Raw genomic sequence first — 14,269 nt, 5'->3', positions numbered from 1 at the left:
AAAAAAAAGAAAAAAAGAAAAGCCACGCTTGACTGATAATGCATTGCTTTGGATGGTGAAACATTATGAAAGTTTAATTTTTAATTAAATCTGAAATACCAATTATAACTGAAAGAGATTTTAACCTGTTTCTTTTCAGACTGCCTGAAGTTACATTTAGAGACTGAAATCACTGCACCTTAAAAACAAAAGATTGAGCTGCACTGTATTCCTGTAAGTCAAAGCTTCCTGTACCTTCTTCTGTGTTTCTGTGACCAACCCAAAAAAGGACAAAAACATTGGCAACATAGTAACCAGACACGAGTAAAAATTTGATTTTCCCTGAAGAAATATATGTTTTAAAGATTTTTTTTTTTTTAAAAAAAAAAAAAAAAAAAGTTGTTGGTCTCAATATTCAGGATGTCTTTTTTATCCAACCTAAATTGTGAATCCTTTCTTTTGGCTGGTTTGAATTTCATTAGAGAGGGTGTCACCCACTGTGCATGAGCACAGTGACACACACCCTGTCTGGAAAGATTCTTGCATTTTTTTTTTTTTAAACCACTCTCACTGAAGGTAAAAGATTTCTTACGGAATCAAAGTAGATTTCTTTTTCCTTTGTGATGTCATTAGAAGTTTTTAGCCTTTGTGTCAATGGAAATGGAGAGAAATAAAGTTCATGATGACATCACAAGATTCTGTTGCCTTGAGGACTTTGGGCAAAACTAAGTAAAATGCATAATTCCCTTGTGTGCGTGTGTTCCCCATTCTGCTACGAAGCAGTCAAAATAGCACATCTTATGTCTTCCCGTGAGCTACAAGGCTGTCTCTCAGAGCCCCATTGTTCCATAAATGCATGTCAGAGTCTACCACAGTCTGGTCTACCCTTATTTAGCTGCTGTTTTGTCAATGTACTTGGAAGAACAATTAACATTTGGGATTTCAACGTCTGAATAACAGGCAGTGAATAGAACCCAAGCATATAAAAGATTCAGACGCCCAGGGTAAGAAAACAGAAGCTTATAGTTGGTGAAGAAAAAAAGAAAAGCATTTTTAATGCTGCACTCAAAGGTTGTGAAATACTACAAGGAAAGTCAATCTGTTTTATTTTAATTTTAGATCAAAATGTACATTTTGGTAATAAAATCCAGAAGCTTATGATGTCTTCCTCAGTTTTACAGTTTAATGTATTGCAAGTTTTTTCACTAAGAGTCTTAAAACACTTAACCTTCCATTGTTGGAATGCCAGATGTGGAGTCTACTGCATCATGGTTTTTAGAGTGTCACAGCCCCCAATCAACAGAGTACACTAAAGGTGATTCAGACAATGGCTTCCATTTTTCACTCTAGTTCACTGCATTTTTGTTGACTGTAGTTCTTGTGTGTTGAGAGTAGACAGTTCTGGAATTGCTTACATGTCTCTGCCTGTGGTGTGAATTCCTGCTAAGTTCATTTTTGTTAAGAGATGATGCATTGACAGAGCAAGGTCACCTCACTGTCATTGCATCTGGTGAAACGAAGGAGAGTTTGGCAGTTTGTGTATGTCGTCCACTGAGCATGGTGCCTGGCTGATATCAGTGAATAAATGATGATTATTGTTATTGTTGTCATAACTACAACAGTTCAAACCCACAGACAGTAAGGTCTCTAAGAGCAGGGGCTCTTTCTTACTCATTTTTGTAATTCCTAACCCTTGATACAATAATATGTAATCATGAAACAGCTGTTATTAGTTTAATTTCAAAACTTTTTAAAAGTCAGAAATCCAGGGTTCATGCTATCAGAGAATATTTATTGTAAACACAGGTCGAATACAGTTTTTGACAGTCAGGAAGAAGATGGTCAAGGAATTTGCCAAACACAACCTTTCTGCTTATCATATCATACGAGGCATCCATCTCCCAGCCCCTTACCTCATTGACTTTACATTTTTTTTTCCTGACCAAAGTGAGAATTGCCCATTCATACCACATCCTTTTCACCCATGAAATGGTCTTCAGCAGTTTTCCACTTAAGTTGTGTGTTTTATATTCCACACAGTAGAGTTGACTCCACAGATAAATGTGCCCAATTCCAGGGTAGATGATGCTCTGATACCTCAGTTTGCCTTATTGCCATATGATAGATTTTGTTTCAGGGAAACGGGACAAGTGGTACAATAAATATTGGGTCAAGAGACCAGGGATTTGGGAAGGAACCATTAGCAGAATGTACTTTTAGTGCATAAAATGCTAGGACCAACTTTTCAACACTAATATGACCACAGTATTCTTTAGAACTCAGAACCATTTGACACCTTCTAAGTTCAGTTTCCTGTTTGTTTGTTCGTTTGTTTGTTTGTTTGTTTGTTTTCTTTTTTACATACATTTCTCTGTCCCTCTTCCCCACCATCACTTTTTAAAATTTATTTCCAAAAGGGATTCTTTCATTTTTATTAAATGAGCTTCTGGTGATGCAAATTAAGGCTCTCATAAAACTTGACCTCTGAGGCAATACTAAAATGATGTTCAATAACATTTAATGACATAGAAGAATTTTATAAAAACATTTTATATATTTTAAGATTAAAAAGTTTAGGCAAATGTAAGGGCAGAGCATTGCCAAACATTATAGTGGGAAAGGATGTAAGAAACAAAGTCTAATCACTTCATTTTTAAATAAGTAAATTGAGGCACAGGGTAGGGCACAAACGTTACACAAAGCATATTGACCACCATCACGGGTCATCCTTAGAGACCTAGACATGGTAGTCTATCTGAATTTACAATCTGAGGCTTCAACCTTTCCTCTACAGTCAGGGTCTGAGAAATGTTTCCTGAGGAACAAATTCCCTTGGGTTCATTTATTGAGACTTGTTGAACTGTAGTCCCTATCATCAAAATCTCAAATTCATATATAAAGGAGTATCCTGAAAACATTGGTTGTTATCAAAAGGGGTTTTTGTTTGTTTGTTTGTTTTTGTTTTTGTTTTTTAAATTTTGTTCCTGGTATCATGCCTTTGGTTGAGCAACGAGTCCTGTAGAGGCAAATTTATTTGGTAGACTTATTATTCTTTATGATGATTTACAAAGTGGACATAAGACCACTAGAAACTCCAGTAGTTTAATTGGGCTTGCAGGCATGATGAAACCAGTAATCTGAACAGAGCCATTGTGACGTGGAATTCAAACTTCCCAAGGATGTGCACCATGCATGGTGTCAGAGTGTCACTGTTGCCAGGGTCATTTCCTTCACAGGCACGTTTTCCAGAGTCGGAAAAAAAAAAGAAATAAGCTTTAATATTTTAAAATGAATTACTTGCTCTGGTCATTTGTTTCACATTGCTTTCATTGGATTCTGTCATTTACCGATCCAAGGAGGCTATGGTAAAAACCTTTCTGTTATTTTACCCAAAGCTAAATTCTGTACATTTTCTAGTTTCTTCCATTATTTTAATTAACCCATCCAGGCCTTCCCTCTCTCTGCCATATACTGAAAGTCAGTGGCCTGAGTCTTTATGCCTCAAAGAGAAAGAGACAATAGTTCTGCCCTTTAAAAATTCCATGGAAGCTTTGGCATATAGAGAAGAAGGAGGAATCGAGACATGGCGATACCAGAGCAGGGTCCTAGATGTAGATGTCCGACAAAGTTCTCTCTTCAAACCTCTTCTCCCTTTTCTTTATAATAGTGAATTAATATTCTGTGCCTCCTATGAACAAAATATTTTACCAAGAAACACAGATAAATAACACGTATTTTCTGTTATTAAGGAATTCATAATTTATCTGGGAAAAACACATCTTTCTTATAGACAAAACGTTATATGGTATAGCAGAGGAAGTAAATGGTCATCATTTTTTTCTGGACCGTGAAAGAATAATGTGATACTATCAAGAAGCCTATAAATGAAAGTCAAGAGAACATTGAATAGTATTGGTGTGATTTCAGAATGCTTGTTGGGGCCAGTGACTAGAGGAGGAATTGGATGAGAACCATAATGTATGGGAGGATCAGTTTTCCAAAGTGTGGGTTGTAACTCATTACTAGGCCATGAAAGTTTAAAAGATCACATGTACTAGAATCACAGGAAAATAAATATTTTTTAAAGCACATCACGTATTTTTAAGATACTAGATGGCAAAATAAGTGTATTTCTTATTGAGAATTATGCCCCAAAATATAAAAGCAGCTTAAACATGACAGAGCTTTTAAGTATTTAACTCATGTAATCCTAATTAAGGGATAAAATTATTTTCTTCCTTATATATGAGAAAATGATGAAGTTAAGCAATTTGCCCCAGGTTATACAACAGGTAAATAGTAGACACAGAATGTGATCACGTCTGTCCTACTCCACATTCGTACTCTTCTCATGACTTGACACAGCTTCTCAGAATTACACGACTGCAATTATTTCACTATGGATAACTCAGAAATTTATACCTCCAGTCCTGATATGTCTTCAAAACTTCAGTCCTATATTTCCAACATCCTTATTTAAATCTTCAACTAGAAATCACTCTAGTTTCTCTGAGTCAGTATATCAAAGCTAAATTTATTCCTCTACCTAAAAACCATCCTCCTTTTGACTATCCTAGCTTTTCTAACTCCAATTCTCTAGGACATCTTTATTCAAAATATGTCATTCTTTCCTCTTCTTCCTCCTAGATGTCCAGTAAGTGGCCAAGTCTCATTCTCTTTCTTTGATATCTCTGTTCTAGTCAGGATTTTATCTTCTCTTGCTTGCAAAAATCTCCTAATTGGAAGAGATGCAGCAGGGAGATCAGTTTATCCTAAACACTGCTGCCCCATTAACTTTTCTAAAACAGGAGCACTAAGATTATGTCGCCTTTGTTCAGACAAAACTTTCAATAATTCTATGTATAACAATCCCTGATCGATATACATGGCATCGTAAAATCTAACTCTAATCCCATTTCTTAGTTAATTGTCACCTACCCGGTTATATGTACTGTATACTCAGGCCAAGTTCTCTCACTTACCTTTATTCATATTGTTCCAGCATCTGGAATGTCCATCATTCAATTTTTTCATATGCAAACCCAACCCATCCTACCAAGTTCATTTCCAATGTTATTAATTTCATGAATCCTTCTTTCTTTGACCTGGACAGAAACAATCCACTCTCCCCTAACCATCAAATTTACTTACCACCTGTAGTGACCTTGCTGACAACTTGATTTTGGACTTATAGCCTCCAAAACTGTTAAATTTTGTTCTTGGTATCATGCCTTTGACAGTACCCAATATAATAAATACATAATAAATATAACAAATTTGTGGTACTTATCACAGCAGCTCTAAGAAACTAATACAATACTCATCTACACTTTTATTGAGACACGAATTACTTTCTACATTTTATAGCACTTTATCTGTATGCCTTATTCCCTTACTAGAAAATAAAATTTTAAGGGAGTAGTCCATATTTAATTAATATTTCTTAGCCCTACTGAATCTACCACAATAGAATCATTAACTCATTATTCAACTATGCTTAATACTAGAAATATAGAAATGATCCCTTACACCTTCATCATGAAATTGATAGTCTCCTAAGGAAATTAGACGTGAAATAAATGCAAACATTGTTACAGCATTACAAACTGTGGTCCCCGTAAAGAGTTATGTATGCAAGACAACACTGAGTGGGGGAAATCTCTTATACTGTCCTTTGGGTGCTCAGGACAGAATTCTCAGAGAGAGTGTCCTTTGAGTTCAGCATTGAAGGACAGAAATTAATATCAGCCAGGTGAAGAATTTGGGGTAGGGAAGGGAATATGGGAGGGGAGAAAGCTCCAGATAGAAACTGCATATACAAAATCCTGTATTCAAATGCAAAGCTTTGAATACAGACTTTCTGTATTCAAATAACTAAAAGGACTTCAGAGTGGCCAGAGCAAAGTGAGCAAAGCAGGAGAATGGCTGGAGCTGTGGTCAGAGAAATGCCAGAGTGAGAAATTTAAATTTTATTCCTAATGCAGTGGGAAAGCACATAGTGGATACACACAAAAATACCAATTGAAGGATAGCTCAAGAATAGGACAAGATCAAAATTAATTCAAAGGTAAATAATATACACATGCTAATAAAATCCATACATTTATTTTAAATCCTTCCTGAAGGTTTACCTCTGAGTTTGAGGAGAACTTGGACTTCTGAAATTGAGGTCTTATACTTCAAAACATATTTTTCACTTGCATAAACTGAGTAGATATCCGACAACCTTCTAAGATAAGGTCAAGTTAATTTTATTTTCTTTCTAGTTAATAATTATTAAAATTCTGTTGTTGGTTAACGGATTTATTTTTGTTTATTTTTTAAGTGGCTGTTGTGTAATGTAGAGATGCATACCAAAAATGTGTTTTCTTCCTAGACTGTATTTTTTATCTGTTAAACCTTAATCTCATTTTTAATTTTGGTGTATTTTATCATGTGCAATGACCGGGGACCTGGAGGCATAGAAAACTTTGAAAATAAATCATCATTATTCTCATTATTACTACCTACAACATTACTAGATTTCTGGATTGAAGAACAATCCAGGCTTTTTTTTTTTAAGTATGATGCATTAATAACCTGGTATGCCACTAAGCCAGAATAGAGATATTGGTTTGTTTGCAAAGTAATGGAAATTATCCCCTTTTGCAATTAAAGAAGAAATAGAGTAGATGGAATGTGGAAATTAAACCATAGAGAAGTAGCATAAGCTCTAAAGATATGAGGATTTATCTGCTATAGCTCAGTAAAAAGACCCTGGAACCAGAAAATATTATAGCAACATGGAATCTTAGGAATTATTTATTCTAGCCTCTTCATTTTGGAGACGAACAAAATTCAGGCCTAGAATTCCTATCCAAGTCATAGTTAAATAGTTAATGGCAGGGCTGGTACTGTAATCCCAATACTCAGGAGCTAAGTTACCACAGCCAAACCAGCTAATATGTGATCAAAGCCCCTGTCATAACCCTTTCAAGGTCTTGGGTAGAAAAAGAAATATTAAGTACAGGAGATGAGTCTATGTACAAACCTTAATTAATAAAAAATCTGAACAATATATATTACAATACTTTTACCTAATATACCAGATACTTTATAAGAGTTGTCTGTAATCCTTGCTACCACACTCAGCAACTACCCAGCAAAGTAGGAACCATTCCCATTTTATAGTGAAGAAACTGAGCCCCAGAATGATTAAGTAGCATCTAAAATTGCAAAGCCAGTAAGTGAGGTGTGTATTACTATTAGACCTAACCAACACTCGTGCTATCTCCTGCTTTGGTGTCTTTTTTTTTTTTTTTTTTTTTTTTTTTTTTTTGACGGCCGGAGTCCTCGCCTCTTGTCAACCCGACTGGAGCGCAGTGGCCGGATCTCAGCTCACTGCAAGGCTCCGTCTCCCGGGTTTACGGCCGCCACTTCTCCTGCCGTTCTACGGCCTCGCCCGAGCTAGCTGGGGGGAACACACCCTACAGGCGCAGCCGCCACCGTCGCCCCGGGGCCTAGTTTCTTTGTATTTTTATAGTAGAGACGCGGGTTTCACCGTGTATAGCCAGGATGGTCTCGATTCTCCTGACCTTTCGTGATTCCCCCGTGGGCTCGGCCGTCGCCACAAAGTGGCTTTGGGATTCCTGTGAGCCACCGCGCACCGGCCGCTGCTTGGCTTGGTGTTTTTAAAACTGTTGCATTTAGTTATTGCCTGAGCTAGTGTGGTCACAGAGGTCATCAGTTCTCTAATAGCCCAAATGTCTAAAAGACTGAAAAAATTTAGGAGGGTAAGAAAAATAGTTACATTTAGCAGATGCCCTCTCCATAAAATTCTTCACATTTAATTCTTACAGCATTGACTGTAGATTGATGTCATAATCCTTAGTTCACAGTATCAGAAACTGAGGCTCAGTGAGATTACATTGCTGTATACATTTTAGTAGAAAAAGGCCTAAGCCTGCATTCATACTCTGATCTATCTGACTGTAAGTGTTCCTCCTATTATTCTACCCACATCCAAGTCTGTTCTTCTCTTGGATGCTAGTTTTCTATGGTTTACACACCTCATCTGCCAAAGTAGAATTGTAATACCTGCTGTCATAGACTTCCCAAAAAAGAGAGTGTGTTGAGAAGTTGGCTTTATAATTATATCATTGTGGCTGGAAATAAATATAATGTCCTCTATATGTTTCCTCCTTTGAAAAATGGGGATGTGGGAAGATTGGTAAAATCTTTAGCATTAGACTTTCATTTCTGCATCATCTTGATTTACTGTGTGTCTGTGCCCAACACCCCATCATATCACATATAATAGTTCCAATGACCTAGATCATACTGAAAAAAAACCTTTGAAAAATGAATGAGAAGTAAAAAATTGTAATTATTAGACCAATAAGAAGGAATAATTTCAATGTTTAATAATTGGGGTTTGGTTTACATTTTTCTTCTTAAGACTAACTTAATTAAAGCCTTATAAGTGTGATCAGAGGTAAAGGCCTATGGAGGTACTCAGCCTTATTGCTACTGTAAAAAATGTAAAACTTTGAGGCCAGGCGTGGTGGCTCATGTCTGTAATCCCGTCACTTTGGGAGGCCGAAGCGTGTGGATCACCTGAGGTTAGGAATTCGAGACCAACCTGACCAGCATGGTGAAACTCCATCTCTACTAAAAAATACAAATAAAATTAGCCGGGGATGGTGGCGGACACCTGAAATCCCAGCTACTCAAGAGGCTGAGGTAGGAGAATCACTTAAACCTGGGAGGCAGAGGTTGCAGTGAGCCGAAATTGCACCATTGCACTCCAGCCTGGGCAACAAAATAAGACTCCATCTCAAAAAAAAAAAGCAAAACTTTGAAAATTCAAACATGCTTATGAATTGCTAGCACTATTTTCTAAAGACAACTGAGGACTACATTGAAAATGAATGTACATATGTAACAAACCTGCACGTACTGCACAGCACATGTACCCTAGAACTTACAGTATAATAATAAAAAAAAAAAATACAGGACAGAGAGATGGACTGGGATTGAAACATTGCTGATGACGGGTGCCACTGCAAACATAACCCTGAATTACCTTCCATGTGTGCCAACTTCAGGAGCACTGCATGTAAACACCCCCATTTCTGAAGAGGTCATTTTCTATTACTGACACACTCAAACAAGTGTTCTAAAGCCAACTCTCACTGTAGAATAATAATCTGAGTCTGGGAATGGGATGTGGGGCATCAGTATACATAACAATTTTACGGTAATTAGAGGCAATGCTACCTGTTAGGGTCCTCCAGTAGTTGTTTCTTCCCCCTGCTTCTTGAGCTTTGACTTTTGAGATTATCTGTGTGAAAGCCCTTAGCAGTCCGTTCAAGTCTTCTAAAGTAAGCCAGTTAAAAAATATCTTTCCTGCTTAGCAGAAGGGACTTTGTTCTTTGTCACCACCTTGCTCTTTGCAATATGTTGCTAGTAGTCCTAAATCAGAATGTGCATTAATATATCTTTTGAATTGCTGGGTCTCCTCAGGAGAAAAAAGATGTTTTCAACAATCTTATAATATTTTGTTAAAAATCCAATTCTGGTTCAATGTTTTGTTCTCAAAGGAATTTTGAATGAAGAAAAAGCTTTTGTAAGAGGGAGGAAGCTTATCTAATCTCTTCAAGACTGATGAGAAGCAATCAGGAGCTTGTGACTCTTTGAAACAGTAAATTTCTAGGGAATTAGGCACACGTTTCTCAGGAACAATAAAGAGTGTTACACTTCAGGTTGGCTCTAAATGCACCCCTTCATGTATCCCAAAAGACAATTTGAAAGCACCATTCTCTGAGTCAACTGGAAAAGGGAGGAGGCCATGCTGAGCTGAGTTTCTTTCAGGGGGTCAGGAGACGCTGAATACAGAATGAAGATCACTCTTCTGATTAGTGTCGAATGCTCAGTTATAACCTTTTATAATAAAATGTCTTCAAAGATGTAGGAAAATAAATTGGCTCGGACAAGAGAGTTACTGGATATTAGAAGATTCGGATTTTTGACAAGGTCTTCTACTTGTTTGCAAATGTACTATCTTGACCGTATAAAATTTGCCTAACCTTTGCTAAAATTTCACTGAATTGTTCTTTGCTTACATTACTTGATATTTTAAGACTTTGTTAGATAATCAACAAGTGATAGATGTGTAGCATTGTTACTGTTGCCATTGTTACCATCAGTGTTCTCTTCCCTGCTCTAGGTTAGGGTTGGCAGGTACAGCTATGAACCTGGGTTACACATCTAACCCCATATTTGCTCATCTTCTTGTAACATTGGAAAGTCTGAGGGGCCTGACTAGACTCTGGCTGCTCAGTAGTTAACTTACGCTCATCTCACCTAAAAAAACTTGTCAGTGAAGTTTTAGTCACCAGCCTTTTAGGACATAGAAAAACAGTTTGCATGGAAAGCTCTCATTTTTAAATAAAAACTGATTATATCAAGCTAAGTGAGACTCTCTAATTGATGACATAACACCATCTACATTATAATTGCACTTACCACTAGTGAGGCAGCAAGTATAATTGAAAGGGAAGAGTATAGGGCTAGCTGGAGACTTGATTCAGGTGTTGTCAGTTTTGTCTTAAGTTCATTTTCCTTATCTGTAGGGGACGTTTTCTCCTATCTTAAAGACATATGCAAAAAAGTCAAATGATATATATGGAGTATTAAATATTTAGAGTTCCATGGAATAAGGCTAGTTTATAAATATCATATATTACAATAGAAGTACTAGTGAAAATGTAAATCACTTTGAGGTCTCAAGAGTAAGGTCCTTTATCTGAGCTCTTAGTGGTTGGAAATTTGTTTTTGAGTCATCATCTAGGGAGGTCTTCTGTTGTTACTAAGTACTGATCATACATTGGAAACAATCAAGAATGAATTGCTAGTGATATGTTACTTATTTTAAACAGTTGCTTTGAAAGCATTTGTTACTATAAATTCTCTGAGAAGGTTCTCTCAAATTAAAAAAATAAACTTACTGTTATGTCTCTCTTATTATAGTCGGTGACTTTCTGGAGGGCAAAAAAACAGGAGTACCTCACTAATTTTCTTTCTCAGTCACCAAAGCTGGTACCAGATGGGTCTTCAGCGTTTTTTGAGCATCCTGTATAAAATATAGTAAACTTTTGGTAAAATTTGTAAGAAAAAAAAAAAGTATAATAATTTCATGAATTTGACTACATGCATATCATATGATATGGACAGATGATACATCCATGTTATTGAAGATAATGCAACTATTAGGACAAGAATGAATTATATCTATAGCTATTAACCTGGAAGAATGACCATAATTTTCATGGTAATGAGTATTTGTGAATAAATATATTGTGTATGTTTATATGAACATGAAGAAAGCTATAGAAAATAATTCATACAATATTTTTCACATTGGTTATTTCACAGAGTTGGAAACAAAAAAATGAATCAGGAAAGATTATTTATTTTTTCTTTAAACAGTTTTTGTTGTTTCACTAGTTACAATGAACATCTATTATTAAAGAAGTTTGCAAATTAATAAATAAAATTATTTTAAAAATTCTTTAATTCTCAGATAAGCAGACTGAGAAAATCAATCAGCACACAGAAGTTTTATTTTCATTTCTATTGCCTCAACTTCTGTAGCACAAAAGAAAATGCATACTCTAAGTAGACTGATTCATTTAATCAACAAATATTTCCTGAGCTCTAGTTGGTACTAGTTCTTGTTAATGAAAATGTCGGGGTGTGTGTGTGTGTGTGTGTGTGTGTGTGTGTGTGTGTGTATTCACCATGCTTTTGTATATAAGATAAATGTTTACTTAGGTGATAAATTACAACATGTTTCACTTATAAACCTCAGGACAAGTGTTTAAATTGAACAAAAAATATACACAATCAAGAGACTTGATGACATTTTCAGAACTCTATAATCTGCTTAAATATTTCCCTGTTGATCTTATTCTCACCTCATGACTTCTGCAGACCATTTTCATGACTTTTGTTCTAGTATAAGTTTTATAATAGCAGATCCTTATAATCTAGATATTAATTATCCTTATAACTGATGCCTCTTCTACTTCTAACTCTAAAAGGATACTTAATCTTTTCTAGCTTGAGTGGATCTTTTGCTATTTATAATTCTAAATTTCTCTTCCCTTCATCTCAGTATGCTCCAGACCCTAACCGACTTTTAAAATTACCTTCACTTGTTTACTCTTAGCTCCCCCAACTCAGGATCATTTTATCTCAGAACTTCCTAATTCTAGCTGCATGTTAAAACTTATAAAGTTTTTTTTAAATGTTAATGCATTGTACCCACCCAGATGTTCTGTTTTGGTTGGTAAAAGATGGAGTCTAGTTGCACACTAACCCCTTATAGGAACCCATCTCCTATTTCATCTTAAAATTTTCAATTCAGTGAAGTCAAATTAACATGCTGCTTCACATTGGAAAACCATTTTTCTGGATAATGACTGCTTCTCTAATCAGACAATAGTAAAGCTTTAACATTATGCATAATATAGCTCTATGTATCATCACACAGACATGCATGTGACATGCATACAAACACATATGTTAAGCTAATGACCAAATTTAAACACATAAGTTGATAAATATACAATTGCTCTTTAGATCCTATGCATGAAAATAATTAATTAGACCTTGTGACCAAACTTAAAAAGTCCTCTGATATGGTTTGACTCTGTCCCTACCCAAATCTCATCTTGAAGTGTAGCTCCCATAATCTTCATGTATTGTGTGAAGCACCCAAGGGGAGGTACTTGAATCATGGGGGCAGTTTTTCTGTGCTGTTCTCATGATAATGAGTAAGTCTCATGAGATCTGATGATTTTATAAAGGGGTAGTTCCCCTACACACACTACCTTGCCTGCCTCCATATAAGACATGCCTTTGCTCCTCCTTCACCTTCTGCCATGGTTGTGAGGCCTCACCAGCCATGTGGAATTGTGAGTCCATTAAGCCTCTTTTTAAAATAATTACCAGTGTTGGGTATATCTTTATTAGTCGTGTGAGAGCAAACTAATACATCCTGTTTAAACCTGACTATTGTAAATGAAATGTCCTTTATTCCTGAAGAGTGTCAGAATATGACTTGAGTCTGACTAGTGAGGAAAAAACTGGTGGCTGACAATAATGTCAAAAGGAATGCACAGTTGATAGCCAAAAGGTGAAAACAATCCAAATGTCCATCAGTGGACAAGTGGATTAACAAAATGTGGTCCATACGTAGAATGGAATATTATTCATCCTTCAAAAGAAATCAAATTCTGACATATGCTATAGCATGGATAAAACTTTAATACATTATGTTAAGTAAGTACCTAGAATAGTCAAATTCCTAAAGACAGAAAGTAGAATAGAGGTTACCAGGGGCTAGGAGGAAGGGGAAATAGGATTATTATTTAATGGTTACAGGGTTTGAATATGGAAAAGTTAAAATATTCTAGAGATGGAGATGGTTGTGATAGTTGCATAACAGTGTGAGTATACATAATGCCACTGAACTGTACACTTAAAAATGGTTAAAATGGTAAATTTTTAATATATATTTTGCCACAATAAAAAATGTACCTTTGAAAACTTGTTAAAAATATCAGTGAAAATACATTGCAGTTACAGGGTTTAGAAGAAAAATTGAACTACATAGTCTGTTCACAGAATCATTAGAGTTTTATGAAATATAGTAATTTATTGGCTTAAGTAACAGTCTTTACCTTGCTATCATACTTATAAAATTCACATACTGGTATTATCCTTGATTCAGAGGCAGTAATGACTATAATGAACTATTAGAGACTATATTTTAAACAAACAGAATTATTTAAATTTGTAGCTATGTTAGACATTCTCATTTTGGTCAACTAATGGCAGAGAGGTAGAACTGCAGGTTTCTTTTTCATCAACAGTGTTATCTCTTACCAAATTATCTTCTTGGTAGGAGAAACCATGGCTTTACTTGAGCCTGTATTTTCCAATGATTCAATATGTAATCAGTTGCTCCCTTTTTTTCCTCTGAAAATGTTGAATAGTTTTACTGACATTAATAAATTTCTTGGTATACAGTTCTGTGAATTTTCACATATATATAGATTTATGTAACAAGCACCACCACCACTATCAGAATATGAAAGAGTTCCATCACACTGAAGAACTTCTTCTTTTATCCATCCTCGCACCACTAACTCAGGGCAACCACAGATCTCTTTATCATTATAGTTTTGTCTTTCCAAGAGTTGTCATATAAATGTAGAAATATATATATATATATATATATATA

General features: G+C 35.6%; 1 protein-coding gene across 1 annotated transcript in view; it reads left to right on the top strand.

Annotated features, from left to right (window-relative positions):
- Positions 1-14,269, top strand: part of ZBTB20 (zinc finger and BTB domain containing 20) — an 804,541-nt gene that overhangs the window by 316,510 nt on the left and 473,762 nt on the right. The window contains exon 4 of the mRNA XM_017855966.1: positions 140-213. The gene's annotated coding sequence lies outside the window, so the exon portion shown is untranslated. The remainder of the gene's footprint in view (positions 1-139; positions 214-14,269) is intronic.

This window comes from Rhinopithecus bieti, unplaced genomic scaffold (genome assembly GCF_001698545.2).
Source record: "Rhinopithecus bieti isolate Rb0 unplaced genomic scaffold, ASM169854v2 scaffold_41114, whole genome shotgun sequence".
Classification (NCBI taxonomy): domain Eukaryota; kingdom Metazoa; phylum Chordata; class Mammalia; order Primates; family Cercopithecidae; genus Rhinopithecus; species Rhinopithecus bieti.
This window is presented reverse-complemented; position numbering and strand designations above follow the sequence as displayed.